This window comes from Colius striatus, chromosome 2, assembly GCF_028858725.1.
Source record: "Colius striatus isolate bColStr4 chromosome 2, bColStr4.1.hap1, whole genome shotgun sequence".
NCBI classification, from domain to species: domain Eukaryota; kingdom Metazoa; phylum Chordata; class Aves; order Coliiformes; family Coliidae; genus Colius; species Colius striatus.
In genome coordinates, this window is record NC_084760.1 from 110,613,660 (window position 1) to 110,628,063 (window position 14,404).

A 14,404-nucleotide genomic window follows, 5' to 3' on the forward strand; every position below is an offset into this window, starting at 1 on the left:
ACAGCTGCCTCTCCCAGCACAGTGCAGGCTGCAGTTGTGAAGAAGCATGGATGTGTCCACAGCATGACAAACTTGCTGTCAGGACACGAGCAATCTTGTTGCATTTTTGCCTGGAGCACCAGGCAGAACACAGGAGCATTTGCTCAGCTTATCCAACAGATTTCACAGCCCATGCAGAGAGCTCTACGCTGTTACAGCTACCATTTCAGCTAACTTGGCTGAGAACAAGCAAGTGTGAACCACAGGCACTGCAGTGTGGAGCAGTTCTATGATGTAGAATCTCCTCTCATCATTTGGGCTCACTTTCTCCCCTACTCCCTCACTTCCACTCTTTCTTTCGGAGCCCAACTCCACCTTTCTCTTGGAGACTGTGAAAGATGATTTCTTTAGGGAAGAGTGGCTGGAAAGCTGTCCAGCAGAAAAGGACCTGGGGGTGTTGACAGACAGCTTGCTGAACATGAGCCAGCAAATGTGCACAGGTGGCCAAGAAAGCCAATGGCATCCTGGCTTGTATCAGAAATAGTGTGACCAGCAGGACCAGGACAGTGATTGTCCCCCTGTACTCAGTGTCCCGCCCTGTACTGAAGCCACACCTCAAGTGCCGTGTTCAGTTCTGGGCCCCTCGCTACAAGAAAGACACTGAAGTGCTGGAGCGTGTCCAGAGTCAGTCAACGAAGGGTCTGGAGACATGATCACTCACTCACTGCAAGTACCTGACAGGAGCCTGTAGTGAGGTGGGGGTCAATCTCTTCTCCCAAGTTACAAGTGATATAAGAGGAAATGGTCTCAAGTTGCGTCAGGTCAGGTTTATACTGGAGACTAGGAAGAACTTTTTCCTTGAGAGGGATTTTAGACACTGGCACACGCTGCCCAGGGAGGTGATGCAGTCCCCATCACTGGAGATACTGAAAAGATGCTTAGGTGAAGTGCTGAGGGACATGGGTTAGGGGTGGGCTTGGCAGTGTGAGATTAGTAGTTGGACTTGATCTGAAAGCACTTTTCCAACCAAAAAGATTCTGTGATTCTATTAAGATCTGAATGTGCCTGGAATGGGATGTGTGAAGGACTGGGGAGTGGGGGATGTCCTCTCATGGTCTCATATCCCTCCTAACCAGCCACTTTTCAAGCAGATGAAAGCTGCTTTCCAGTGTAGGTTGGGATAATGCTGCATCTCTGCTTCACCTTTTCTGTCCCAGTGCCATTAAGGCTGGATGATGCAACTGTTTCTTTTTCATGAACTAACAAGCATCACCAGAAACACTGAAAAACTCTTCTTCAGCTCCCCTCAAATGTCATAAAAATCCCTCAGCTGAAGCAACCTTTCTGAGGGTCTCAGCAGGAGGCACTGCGAGACAGGAACACTGCAAGCAGCAGAGAGAGGTGGGCTCAGAGAAACGAGGGACGTGGCTGGCTCTTCAGAGAACAGCTCACCAGTGGACCCCATTAGCAGGGTTAATGTCTTGGTGCTCCAGAGGAGTTGTGTACTACATTCAGTGAAACAGCTGGGAAGTAGGTCAGCAACATAACTGAGGGAAACGGGGAGCTTTAGGGAGAACTTTGTGGCTGACAGCTAATTAAAATCCAAGTTCCACTGCTCACTGTTGCAGTGATTAGATTTCAGCTTGCAGGATGAAAAGCAACAGCAGGGACTGTTTGCTGCAACCATGTGTCATGGTTTAAGCCCAGACAGGAACTAAGCCCCACGCAGCCACTCACTCTTCCTGCCATGGTGGGATGGGGAAGAGCAAGGATAACAGAGGGCTCTCATGGATTCAGACAAGGCCAGGGTGGACTCACTCTCCACTTATGGTCCTGGGCAAAACAGACTTGGCTACCTGACTTGGGGGAGAAAACAAAATCAATTTAAACTACCACCAACTAAAACCATCCAAACAAATCTCAAACAGAAAACAAAATGCACTAGGATGATGAGGAAACACAACCAGCCCTTTAAGACCACTTTTCCCCAGCTCTCCCCACTTCCCAGGCTCAGAGCCTAGCTTTGAACATCTCCAGCTCCACTCCCTCAGTGGTACAGTCCCTCACAGATGGTCTCTGCCACTTCTTTCTTCTCAGAGGAGGAGGACTCCTCACGTCCCTGTCCTGCTCCAATGGGGGTTCTCTCCCATGAGAGAAAGTCCTTCATGAACCTCTCTGGCGTGAGTCCTTCCCTGGGGCTGCAGCGCCTCACAAATTTTCATCTTAGGTCGCTTCCACAGGCTGTAATCTTTCAGCAGGCTGTTCCATCAAGAGCATCCCACAGAGTCACAGCTGCTCCGAGCACAGCCACCCTCTCTGCCTGGGCTCCTCCAGGAGCTGCCAGCAGATCTCAGCCCCACCGTTACCATCCATAGGTTATGGGGCACAGCTGCCCTTCCACCATGGGGTGCCGGGGTCTCTGCTCCGGCACACCTCCTCCCCTCCTTCCTTATTGACCTTGGGATCTGCATGGTCACTTCTCTGGCATCCCACTTCTTCTCCTTCCACCTCCTCCTCCTGCTACACATCCTCCCTTAACCAGTGATGACAGAGGTGCCTAGTTGGCTTGTCCTTAGCTAGAGGTAGAGCCAGGGAAGTTTTGAGCAACCTCTTACAGGAGCCACCCTGTGCTGCCAAAAAATCCTCTACAGAACCCCAACACACCACACCAATCCTTTCTGCTCACACTGTCCATTTGACACACCAGTTTGTGCAGCACTTTGCATCCTGTGGCTGCTGCCAAACCAAATGCCACTGGAATGCATCCTCTGCTCTGCTCGGGTCCTAATCAGAGCACAGCACTGTGCATGCTCCACGCATTTAGCTGTGCTTGGTTTATCTCAATGAATCTGCTGGGAGAATTGAGTCCCATCAAAATACCACATAGGGCCAGGTGCAACCTTACCCCTCCTCTGAAGAGTTTTAAATCAAAAGAGATGAGACAGACAATTGGAGTTAGATACTGTCATACACAAGCATGGGTTTTTTCTAAACCTAATTCTTATTTGGAAATGCCTCGCATCCCATCCCATCCCATCATGTGTAGCAATAAGCTATTAAAAGAGAGACTGAAACGAAATAATATTGATTACAGCTGCAATATGCTCATAACAAGTAGCTGGTTCCTTGCTTGGTCACTTCATCACGAAGTGCTTTACAAAGGAGTTTTGTGACACACTCGAGCAATTTACTTTTCCATCTCTGCTGAAGGACATGAGGATACAAAAATCTTTTCATTTTTTTTTAAAGGAAGAAAAGCACAAATGAATTCCAAAGGTAAAATTCTGCCTTGCTGTCTTGCCAGAGGTGCAAAAATTATAAGCATGGCTGATGAGATGAGGGGAAAGGTGTAAGAAGGTGAAGGAGCTAGAATAATGAGTCTGCTTCTGCATGGTTCTTGTGCACCTGAGGAGCTGGGCTTAGAGGGCTACTCAGGGTCACTGGGTACTTCAAACTACCTGTGTGTGAGTTATTAGCTTTAGTCCTATTTTAAGTTCCTAAAGCCACAGAGTTTTGCCTGCAGGGTGGGACAATGGGTTCATCTGCTCCTTGCTGGAGCCAGGGAAGGGTGGAGGAGTCGTTCAGGCACGCTGAAAGGGGAATTGCCCACAGGAAGGACACTCTGGTCAGGCTGAGGTGCAGCAAGTTCTTCTGTGCCAGGCTACTGGCTTCCTGCAGGACCTCCCTAACTTCGATGACTCTTCTGTGGGAACAGGAGGTTTTGTGGGTTCAGGGGCTGGCCTGGACAGAGACAAATGCGGGGACAGTTCCCAAGAGGGCCCTAGATGACCCATATACCCCTTGCTCTGTCCTCCTGTGCTCCTGCTGTCCTTTGCAAACACTACACATAATATTGGTGACATGGGAGAGGAGTGTACCTCAACTCGGAGCCCCTTGGGATGCTTCTGGCCTCATACCTGCCCATAGTAGCCATGGGTAACTCTTCGACAGACACACACACACACACACACTCCTTGCACCCCTCGCCTCCTGCTTCTCCTCTCGCCGTCTCTCCCTCCTGCGTGGTGCAAATGGGGTCGACTTTGCCCTTGGCGGAGGGGATGCGACCAGTCACAGCGGGGAGGACTCGGCAAAGCAGGCAGGGCTGGGGGCAGGCAGAGCGTGGATGGAGGCGGTCACGGGCAGGGCAGGGCTGGGCTGGGTCAGGCAGGGCAGAGCTGGGGTCAGGCAGGGCAGGGCTGGGGGCTGCCCCAGGCAAGGCGGGCAGGGCTGCCGGGGGTGGGTCCGCAGCCAGCCCTGCCTTTCAAAGTCCCTCGCTCCGAGGAGGAAATCGGGAAATATTTCCAGCAGCAGCAGCAGCAGCAGCAGGCAAGAGGAGGAGGGCTGAAGCCAGCACCGCGGAGGAGGGACGGCGGGTTTCTCCCTGCCCGCGCCACGGAGGGATGCGGAGGGAGGGGAGGTTGCCTGCGGGGCGAGCCGGCTGAACGCATCCCCGGGACGCTGTGTGTGTGTGTGTGCGTGCGTGTATGTGCGCTCCCTCCTTCCCTCCCTCCATCCATCCATCCATCCCTCCCTCCCTCTCTCCCTCCCTCCCTGCCGCCGCCGCGCCGCAGCCGCGCACCGGGGCTCCGCCACTCCCGCGCCCCGCTGCGATGCCCCGCCGCTGCTGAGCCGGCTCCGGCCACAGCGTCCGCTCCTGCCCCCCACGACAGGTAGGATCGCGACTGACCCAGCGGCCCCCGTCTCGGCCCCAACCCTCCCTCGCTGCTTCAACACCGGTTTCTACTGGGGGAGGCGGGATGGGGGGCCCGGGGCCGTGTGGGAGCCGATGGGGAGGCGGGGGGATAGGATGCTCCCCCTCTTCTCTGCAACCCAGCACCGGCACCTTTAGGCAGGCGATAGGGCTCGCCCCCCCCCCTCCCCCCGCCGCCGGCCAATCGCGACATGTCGCGACGGGAGGCGCGGCTGCGGCGGGGGATTTTCCTTCCCCTTGCCCCAAGGGCCGAGCATGGCCGGGCAGGTGGGGCCGGGGAGCGGGGCTGGAGCTAGCCGCTTCCCCCCCGGGGGGTTTACGGGCATCTTCCCCGCCCGCGGCGGCGGGGGTGCGGTGCCTCCGCCCGGCGCGGGTGTCGGTGCCTCCGGGCAGGGCTGCTTTTTCTCCAGCCCCGGGAATTTGTGCCTCTAAACGGTTTCCGAGGCGAATGGTCGGAGGCACCTGCAGCCACGATGAAATTCTCATTTTCGTCTCAATCATCAGCGTGTGTTATTAAGGGCTGGCATTAAGCAGCGCTCATCACGTAGGCTTTGTCTAGGTGGAAGCATGGCTGGGGCTCTTCCGTCATCTCGAGTTTAATTCTTTAATCGTAGCCTTGTTGCTTCCCTCCCCGCCGAGCCATGCTAAGCAACCCCACACTCGGCACCGTCTCCAGGGCGAAAGCAAACTGCCAAAACGTTGTAGAAATGCAGCAAACACTAGGGAGAACTGGAGTCTAAAAATGAAAGCTGTAGTAAAACCACAAGGTCACAGGCGTGTGGGTGTGAGTGTTTGATTTCAGGGCTCTTCGCTGCTTGCGCTTTGCAGGAAGCTGTTCCTCTAGTCCCAGATGTTGGAAATCCGCAAGTTGGGCGATGGAAATGGGGACTTGAGGGAGGCTGGCGTTCTCTCTGCGCTGTCCTGACACCTGTCTAGGCATTCATGAGCTTTTTCTTACAACCACAAAGAGAAGAGGTGCACTTTTATTTAGAAAAGGGAAGCGTGTTGGTGTGATGATGGCGGCTGGGAAGAAAAGGAGCTGTGCTGAATGGCATTGGCTGGGGCAGTGGGCATTGCCAAAGAAAGGCATTTGTCTTCCCTTAGGTGCACCTGATAAATGGGGGGTTTTGTCTCCTTTTCCTTCCGATTGCTTCTTCAATAGCAGCTTTGCCCCTTTTCCAGCAGAGGCATTTAGCCCAAATAGGGAAGTAACCTAGCATTTCTAAAGCCATGACCTCCTAGCTGAGCTGTGAGCCCTCACCACCGTCTCCCCAGGAAAGCTGATGTGTTGTCTGGCACCACCAGCTCTCTTTCTCTGGAGGCATAAACAACTTCTAAGCCAGTGCTGGGGAGCCACGTTGCTCACAGCTTCATCAGTACCAGAGTTTGCATTTAAGATATTTGAGGAGATTAGGTATATTCTTTATGCTGAGCGTTTGTGAATGCCAACACCAAGTAGCACACTAGCACAGTTTTAAGCTGGTGAAACTTTGCTTGCTTCTCTTTCTCCCACTTTCACTAGGATCTTTTGGCTGTGAATCGTTCCCGAGACTTAGTCAGTGTCCTGCAGCTGCTCAGGCTGCACCTAGTTTGCTCTCCTGGCATTACTGTACACAGCACATCAGCTTGACTCATGTGCTTACTCCTGGGAGTTTCCACAGCACCTTGCATGATACCATACAAGCACAGCCTTCTCTGTCTGGGTTTTTGGTAGTGTTCTGATCTGCTCAGGGCTGCCAGGGTCAAGACAGTTATTAAGTGTTGGAATGGGCTGCCCAGAGAGGTGGTGGAGTCCCCATTGCTGGAGATATTGCAAAGGCGTGTAGCTTAGGTGCTGAGTGACAGGGGTTAGTGGTGGGCTCGGCAGTGTGAGGGGAGGAGTTTGGACTTAAAGGTCTTTTCCAAGTAAAATGATTCTATTATTCCAGCATTACATCTGGGACAGAATTTGGTTTTCTGCTGTGATTTTGGGGAGATACAGTCCTGCTGCCTCACCTGAGGAAACCCACTGTTCTCCAGCACCCTAATGAAACTCAGATCCTGTAATAAAGCCCAGTGTCCCCCAAGGCATGAGCATCGCTGGATAACCAACCAACAGGTTGGTCATAGACAACACAAATGGCACACTATACTGATTCTCCTGGAGCTCTGTTCAGGTGCCGTGATCTGCACGAGCTCCCAGCCCGTGGGTGTTAGTGCCTGCAGCAGTGCAACTCCTGCCTGCACCTGGATCTGCAGCAGGGTGCTCAGGGACTCTGGCATCCAACATGGGCTGAGCTCACTGACCAGTCCTTTCCCTTGCCAAGGGTGTGAGTGATATCTCTCCAGCTATTTTCAGGAAGCTTGTAAGAACTTGGCTTTCTCTGCTATCTCTATCCTGCTAGTGGTTTTAACTGAAATGAAGGGGGGGGGGAGCTATGTGAACAGACAGACATGGAAACTGTGATTTCATGTGCCTGGCTTCCTAAGGAAACCTGGCTACAAATAGAAGTGAGATTTGCTGCTGCAAAGAGCTCCTGGGGAGACAGAGAAGGCAGGGGAGACTGGGATGGAGAGAGGGGTGGTTAACCTCACACTTTGGAGATAGGCAACGAGTCTAAGTGGCACAGGCTTACACTCCCTTTCCTGAGATCCGGTGGTCTAAAAACTGGGCATCTGCTTGGCACAGCATTCAGCTCCCTCTAGAGTCAGCGGTGTGAAAGCTGTACCTCTGGACAATGACTCTCCTGGGAGGTGCTACCACCTTTCACTAGCCAGTGGTGAGCACCTTGCTGATAGATGGAATGTGCCAGGGTGGGCCTCCAGCCCAAACTAACCTGCCCAACTCCTGTCTAGGACCGTACCAAAATTGCCTGGGGTCCAAAATCTACATTTGCCTCAGCCTTTCCATACACATGTTCCCAGGGACACCTCATCCCTCCCACCTCATCATCCCTGGGTGGGCACAGAGAGCTGAGGCTGGAGATTTGTCTCTGTTCCCTTCAAGCTTTCTACTTCTTCCTCCCGCAGCACCTGGAGAGCATCCCACTGCATGAGGGATCCACACACAGCTGCAAACCCACTGCAAAAATGAGCCCAGAGGGAAGGGCAGAAACAGGCAGACAGAGAAAAAGCAACAGGCCTGCTAATTCCTCTCTCCTGGCCCTTGTGGGGCATCTCTGGGCAGATGCTTCCTCCCAAGGCTACCCAGGAGCTTCAAGCTCGTTAGTAGTGTTTTATTCTCCCAGCACTCACGGGAGGTGCTCTTCCCGTTTTGCAGAGGGAGACACGGAGCACAGGGAGGAGAAGGGCTGCCCTGAGATCACAGAGGGAGGCTGTTGGCAAGGCAGCTTCAAAGCTGGCTCGTGGATACCAGGCAAGATAGCACCGTGCTTAAATCCGCGAGGCAGAGCCACAGGGAGGAAGGCAGTAACAGCCCAGGGAGGAATAATGGGGGAGAGCTTGATGCTGCTTGATAAAGAGCCCAAAAGCAGGGGTAGAGAATCAATCTGGAGGCAGCAGCAAGTAGGAGGGGAGAGGTAAAAAAAAAAATGTAGAACCCCAAAAGAATATAGTACTTCTCCTTGCTTCTCATTTCCTGGCATTTTCCTTGCTGAGATCTTGAATCACGGAGGGAAAAGGACGACTTACCACTTGGTCTCTATGCGTTAAAAAACAAAGCTGGAATCTCCCTAACAAATACTTCCAAGCTCAGTCTCTACAAGCTGCCCCCAAATTCATCCAGTCTGGCTGAAATTTTATAGCAGGGCTGTTTTATTTTCTCTATTTATCTGTTTATTTTGGAAAGTTGCTGGGGAGATTGTGGGAGGAAATTGGAGGCTTCATTGAAGAGATAGGATACTTGGAAAAATCAGTTGCAGACTGATAATTGTTCTAACTTTTTTATGTCTCCTACAGAAAACAGGGTGGCCTGATGTATATTTTACTTGATTGGCTTTATGGAGGGCTTTTGCCTCTGACTATATTTGGAAAGGTTTTGATGATTTTTTGTACTGATGTAATCAGGATGCTGATGGCCTGGAAATCATTTTCCTGATGTGCAGATCTGGAGGGTCATGGGCAGGGGATGCCAACAGGCTGTGCCTGTTTTGGAGTGGCAGAGCTGGGTTGAAGGGAGAAGGAGCTGGGCAGAGCCAGAGCAGGGCTGTGAGCCAAGAGTTTTCCAAGCTGTGTTTAAAGTGCTGTCACACTGTGCAACCCTGAGTGGCAACACAGTATTTGGCCGTAGCATCTTTCCTCCATGGCTCTGGATGTACAGCCAGCGTGGCAGTAGGGTCCTTCTCCTGCTTTGATGGGTAAAAATCACTACTGGCAGGAGCTACTATTTACTAAAGCTGTGCCACAGGACAGCATCAAGAACAGGAATGAAGCCAGCAGAGCCTGTGTCTGCTGAGACAAATCTCCAAGCAACTCTGTACCTTGCAGGGCTGTTGGCATCCCTTGGTGTCCCTCGGCAGACAGAAGCTGGACTTAGGCTTTGGGCTGATGTAGTGATTGATGGGCAGAGACCAGGCACTTTGTTTGGGCTTGTTTGTTGGTTTTGGGGTTTGTTTATTTTTTTGTGACAGTCATGTCTTTTCCCAGTCCAGTCTTTGCTTTATCTGCCCTGCTATCAAGTAGGTTGCTGCTTTCAGTGGGGCAGAGGTGTACAGGCTTCAGCATAGCCAGGAAGCTCCGCAGGAGGGAAGAGGTTTCCTGGCTCTCTGGACATGGGGCAGCGGGTATGAGTCCCACAGTGGAGGCAAGATGTGCAGCACTTTCCCTGGGGAAAGCAAGTTGTTGTTCACAGTACACTCTTAAGTGCTGCTCTCCTCCAAGAGAAACTAGGAAAGGGGAGACTTGAGGTCACACCTTGGGGTTGGACCATAGGACACATAACTTGAAACAACCATTTTTGTTAGAGGAGGGGGAGGCCTTTGATGGCTAGGAGAGCCCCTCTTCTCACTTGGGGCCTTTTAGGGGGTTGCTGTCTTTTCACCAAGAGCACTGGCAGGGGAGTGAGTATCTAGCTTGCTTTTAAGTTCTGTTTCTCTAGCTTGCAGGCCAGCTGGGCCTTGCAGTAGCTACTACTTCTTTGTCTAGGTTTTTGGCCCCTCTAGCTGAACAGAGACCATCTTTCTCCTCCCCCTAACACCAGCAAAGGTGGTTTTGAGCACCATTGTCTCCCTGCAGCAGTACATTTTCACTAGGAAAAGCTCCCCTCTGTCTTGCTCTGAGGAAGGGAATGAGGAAGGGCTGACCGGGAGTTCCCGTGGTGTTGCAACACGCTTCGCGGTTGTGACCCCTCAGCATGTTGAGAAGCAGCCACCCGCTTGTGAAGAACAAACTTTCTACTTCTCCCCAGCAAGCAACCAGTCACCCTGTGAGGAGAGAGAGGGTGCTGCTTCCACCTCTCCAGTGACATGCCTGTGAGGACATCCTGTCCCATACAAGCTGTCAGTAAATTCACAATCACAGCGTTTATTATGAAGCTGATGTGGCAGTGAGGTAGGCACTGTCAGGTTGTGGCTATAATGGTGTGAATGCTGCTGTGTTACAGCTGCTCTGTGCAGGTTTTCTGTCAAAAACTGGGGAAAAAAATCCATGTGGAAAGTCTCTCACTCACTCTTTGTGTGGCCACTCATTCCTTGTGAGCCCAGGCCATTTCTTTCATTGCTCCGTCCTTCTTCTGTAATGAGTGTCTGGGCTAGCGGTGGTTTTTTTCAGTACTCTGAAAAATAACGATGCTGCCAGCTTGTTGCAGATGGTCGTAAACCTGTGTGTGCTACAGAGGTGTAGGAAAATAACAGGAAGGGTCTTCTAGTGGATATTTCAAGACGAAGTGCCCAAAGAGAGATGGGACTTCTGGGAGGCTGCTGCAAAGGAAAAGCTGTGCTTTGCTGAAATGCAGAGCAGCTTCAAGGCTCGCTTTGCATGCAGCAACCAGCCGGCCTGAAGGAGTGTTGTTGCCAGGGAAAGGTCAAAGCAGTCTAAAAGGCTGTTTTCTCAGCATCTGGCAGCTCCTGAGCTGGGGGGCTGGAGCAATAGCTGGCAACAGGAGGTCTGTCCTACCAGTTTGTGAAACTTAGAGCTCTCATGTCCAGCAGAGAGACAAATATCTCTGCATCCCACCTAATCATGCTGTGGGCTACAACCGCCCTCCTGGTGTTTCACAACACCAAGGGCTGGAACAAAGACTGGACCAACATCCTTTGGCTGAGGGCTGCATCTAAACTGAGCTTGCCTTGAAGGGAAGGACCGTGCTGTCTCTGGCAGGCTTTCCTCCATGACTGTGCAAAACCAACTTGCTAGTGCCCTGAAGGAGCTTGTTCAAAAGGGAGAGGGCACAGCTATGACTTCAGGAGAGCCTAGGTTGGCATCTAACTCTCCTGGTTAGCTCCAGTTCTGGTTCCAGGGCTGTCCCTGGGCATGGGGTAGTTCTTATGGGCAGGGTTGTGCTGACTCTGGGTGGTGTTTTGGGGCTCTTCACCCCACATGTATGGCTAGCACAGAGCCTAAAAGCAGCTTGCCTGGTGCTGCTGTGATAAATCTGACCTGAGAGGCTTTGGAGGAGTGTCAGTGAGGCCACAAGCACTGCGGCAGGCAAGGTTTGTCGGGGCTGCTAACCTGGCACGCTGTGAATCAGCTACCACATTTGCTTTTATTGTTGATGGCCAAGATGGGAAATGCAATTGAAGCACCTTAATGAAAAGCTAACAAAGTTTGGTTTGGAGGGAGCGCTGGCATTCTGGTAGCCTTACTTCTTGTTAGAGAATAATATGAATGATTTGTCTGGGAATATTCCTACCACTGCGCCTGCAGCAGTGTGCTGACTGTGGCCTGAGACCCTATGCAAATGCAGAGTAAGAGGGTCTCTGGGGACCAAGCTGTTTATGTTGGATTGTACAAATAAAGAAACACTGCTAATTTTATAGCAGCTGCTTCTCAGAGGTATTTTGAGTGTCAGTTACTGAGTGTGTGTGTGTGTGTGTGTGTGTGTGTGTGTGTGTGTGTAACCAACATGTTGCGGCTAAGCATCCTCTAGTCCTCCATAATTTCTGAATCTGGTCTTAATAGCTTTCATTGTGAATTGGTTTAAGAAGGAAAGCTGGTGAGGGCATGTGAATCGCGCTTGATGATCGCACCACAAAATGCTGGAGAAAGTCCAACACAGAGTTGGGGGCTGCTACTGCTTCTCAGAGAAAGGTCCCTGCACATTGCCTTGGCCAGTGAGCTCCTTTCTCCCAAAGCTCCAGCCTTTCCACACCCATCTGAACTCTCCAGAAAAGTTCCATGTTTCTTATCTCCTGCCATCTGAGGGAGAAATAGTGTCTGTACATGGAGAGCTGGATGGGAAGGCCAGAAAGATGGATTACTCAGATGGCAAACCTCTAGATCTTTTTTCCTTTTGTTTAACTTAATGTAGGACCTAATGTGAAAAAAACCCAACCCAACAAACAACAATCCAAACCCAACTTGTATTGGCATATCTGAAATGGAAAGACATGGTAAATAAAGTTCAAGTGGCTTATTAATCTGATTTAGAGAGCATCTTTTTTTTCTGACTGAGACTTCCAGTGCTCAAATCCTTTTAAGACAGTAGAGATGGTCCAAAGTGTGATGGGACTCCTCTGTTCTTTATGACCTAAATCAGTGACCCAAAGCGTGATATTTTCTCTAGAACCATCTGTTTCCTCTTCTTGCCAAGGGGATTTCACGATGCCTGGTTGCTCTGAATAATTGCTCATGTGCAAGGATATGACTTGCCACGGGGAAGAAAATTAACTGAACAAGGGCAGGTGGATGCTCTTGAGTTTTCTGTTGAAACTACTACCTTTTTAGAAAGAGAGGCTGAAGAACCATGCAGCTGAGTAATATGCTCACAGTGAATTTTTTTAAGTCTACATGATTAAAAAAAATCCAGAACTTCACTTAGGAGAGAGTAAGATAAACAGAGTAGATACCCAGTCAGCCTGTGTTTCAGCAGAGCCATTATCAGATATCTCCGAGCCTTGGTTTGGAGCAGTGTGAAGCACAGGAGTACAAATGCTGGCTGACTAATTCATGCTTCGGCTTAAACTTCAATGACCATGAACACACATCTGTTTCAACTCAGCTATCTGCCAAGCAGCCTGCAACAAGGTACTCTTCTTTACAAACGTCATGCTTTCTCTTTCTTTTTGCTTTAGCTTTATAAGAGGTGGCTACAGCCTGCATTCTGGGAAGCAGAAGGTAGCCAGGGACTGAGATTAGGGCAGCAATGTTCAGGGCTTCTGACTCCAGCCATAAGAGCTTTTTGTAGCATTCGCAGGATTTCCAATGTAAAACAACTCCTTTCTTTTAAATCTGTCTTCATACAGAAGGCTTGCTTTTTCTTGTTCATCTTCCCTGTTCTCATCACCTAGCTCTCTCCAACTTGCTCACTTCCTGTTCTGTGTATCTTTTCTTAATTAGAAATTGGGGGCCGGGGGGGGGTTATGTCCCAGACCAACAGTTCCTAGTGTGGAAGTGCCATGTATGTAAAACTGTCGTGATAAATTCTCCAATCTTATTCTTCCAGCCCAACAATAATCTTACTACAGCATCTTTAAGTAAAAGCAAATGGAGGAGAGGGCTTTGACCCATCATTACAATGTCTCTTTGTGGAGCATGCCCCATAATGTGGCTGCAGGATGGTACCCATTGTTTCCTCCAGCCAGTTCTTCACTTGTACACAGCCCTGTCCCTCCGTAACATGCTCCTGCCCTGATGAGGAAGGGCTAGTTCTGTGTCATAGGGGATAAGGGTGGTGGTTAACAAGTGCTTTTCTTCAAGGGGATGTTGGTGTGTCCCTGTTTGAGAGAGTAAATGCTTTGAGATGACAGAGTAACTATCCCTGGAGATATTTAAAAGACATGAAGTGGTTTAGTGGTGAGCTTGGCAGTGTGAGGTGAGTGGTTGGACTCCATGATCTTAAAGGTCTTCTCCAGCTGAAATGATTCTGCTTCTCCCCAGGAATGCCTGCCTGGCTGTACTTTTGCTGTCAGCAATGCAGCCTGAGTAGCTGGAGAACCAGCCTGGTTTCCAGCTGTGCTGAAACAAACTCTCTTTCAGGAGAAAGGAGGAAGATATTGCTTAGCCATCCTGCATGGGTCCCGCCAGCTATGACGGGGCCCAGGTGACAGCTGGGTATGTTGTGACTGGATGCAGCCTTTAGTGGGAGGTGGCTGGTCTGAGTCTCTTGGTTCATGCAGCTGTCAGACCTGGCTTTTTTTTGTTTGTTTTGTATTTGCTGGAGACCAGGCAGATGGCAAATGGGAGCATGAGACCTGCCAGGGGCTGCAGAGGCTGGACTTTGTGTGCCCTCTCTGATATGGGCCTGGGAACACCATCCTTCTCTTAGAAGTTGAAACCTTTCACAGCTGGGCATATTTGTCTGGTGGTTTGGGTTTTTTTCTTTCTGGGGTATCTTTTTTACTGTGTGCAAAACCAGCTCAGCCTTTTGTATTCTTCAACAAAGTAAAGATATTGACAAACTCATTTTCCTCTCGTCATAGAAACATTCTTAAGTACCGTGTGATTAAATTAACTTGAAATGGAGAAGCTTAGTATGGTGAAGACTCTCCTTGAAGTGAAAATATAGCTTTAATAACTAGAAATCTGGCTTTTATTGCCTAGTGAAATTGAGAATGTGACACTGAGCATGCTCAGGTTTTTGCACTGAGCATCTCTGTGTACTTAAAAGCATCTGTT

The 14,404-nt window shown here is 50.5% G+C and overlaps 1 protein-coding gene across 4 annotated transcripts in view; it reads left to right on the top strand.

The window, feature by feature from the left end:
• The window catches only part of SLC8A1 (solute carrier family 8 member A1), a 136,544-nt gene that overhangs the window by 14,426 nt on the left and 107,714 nt on the right, over nucleotides 1-14,404 (top strand). The window contains exon 1 of one of the 4 annotated variants that reach the window (XM_061990397.1): nucleotides 4,258-4,652. The exons of 2 other annotated variants lie outside the window; for them this stretch is intronic. The gene's annotated coding sequence lies outside the window, so the exon portion shown is untranslated. Of the gene's footprint in view, nucleotides 1-4,257; nucleotides 4,653-12,733; nucleotides 12,815-14,404 lie in introns of those variants that run through there. One more of the 4 variants, XM_061990396.1, reaches the window with a different exon arrangement.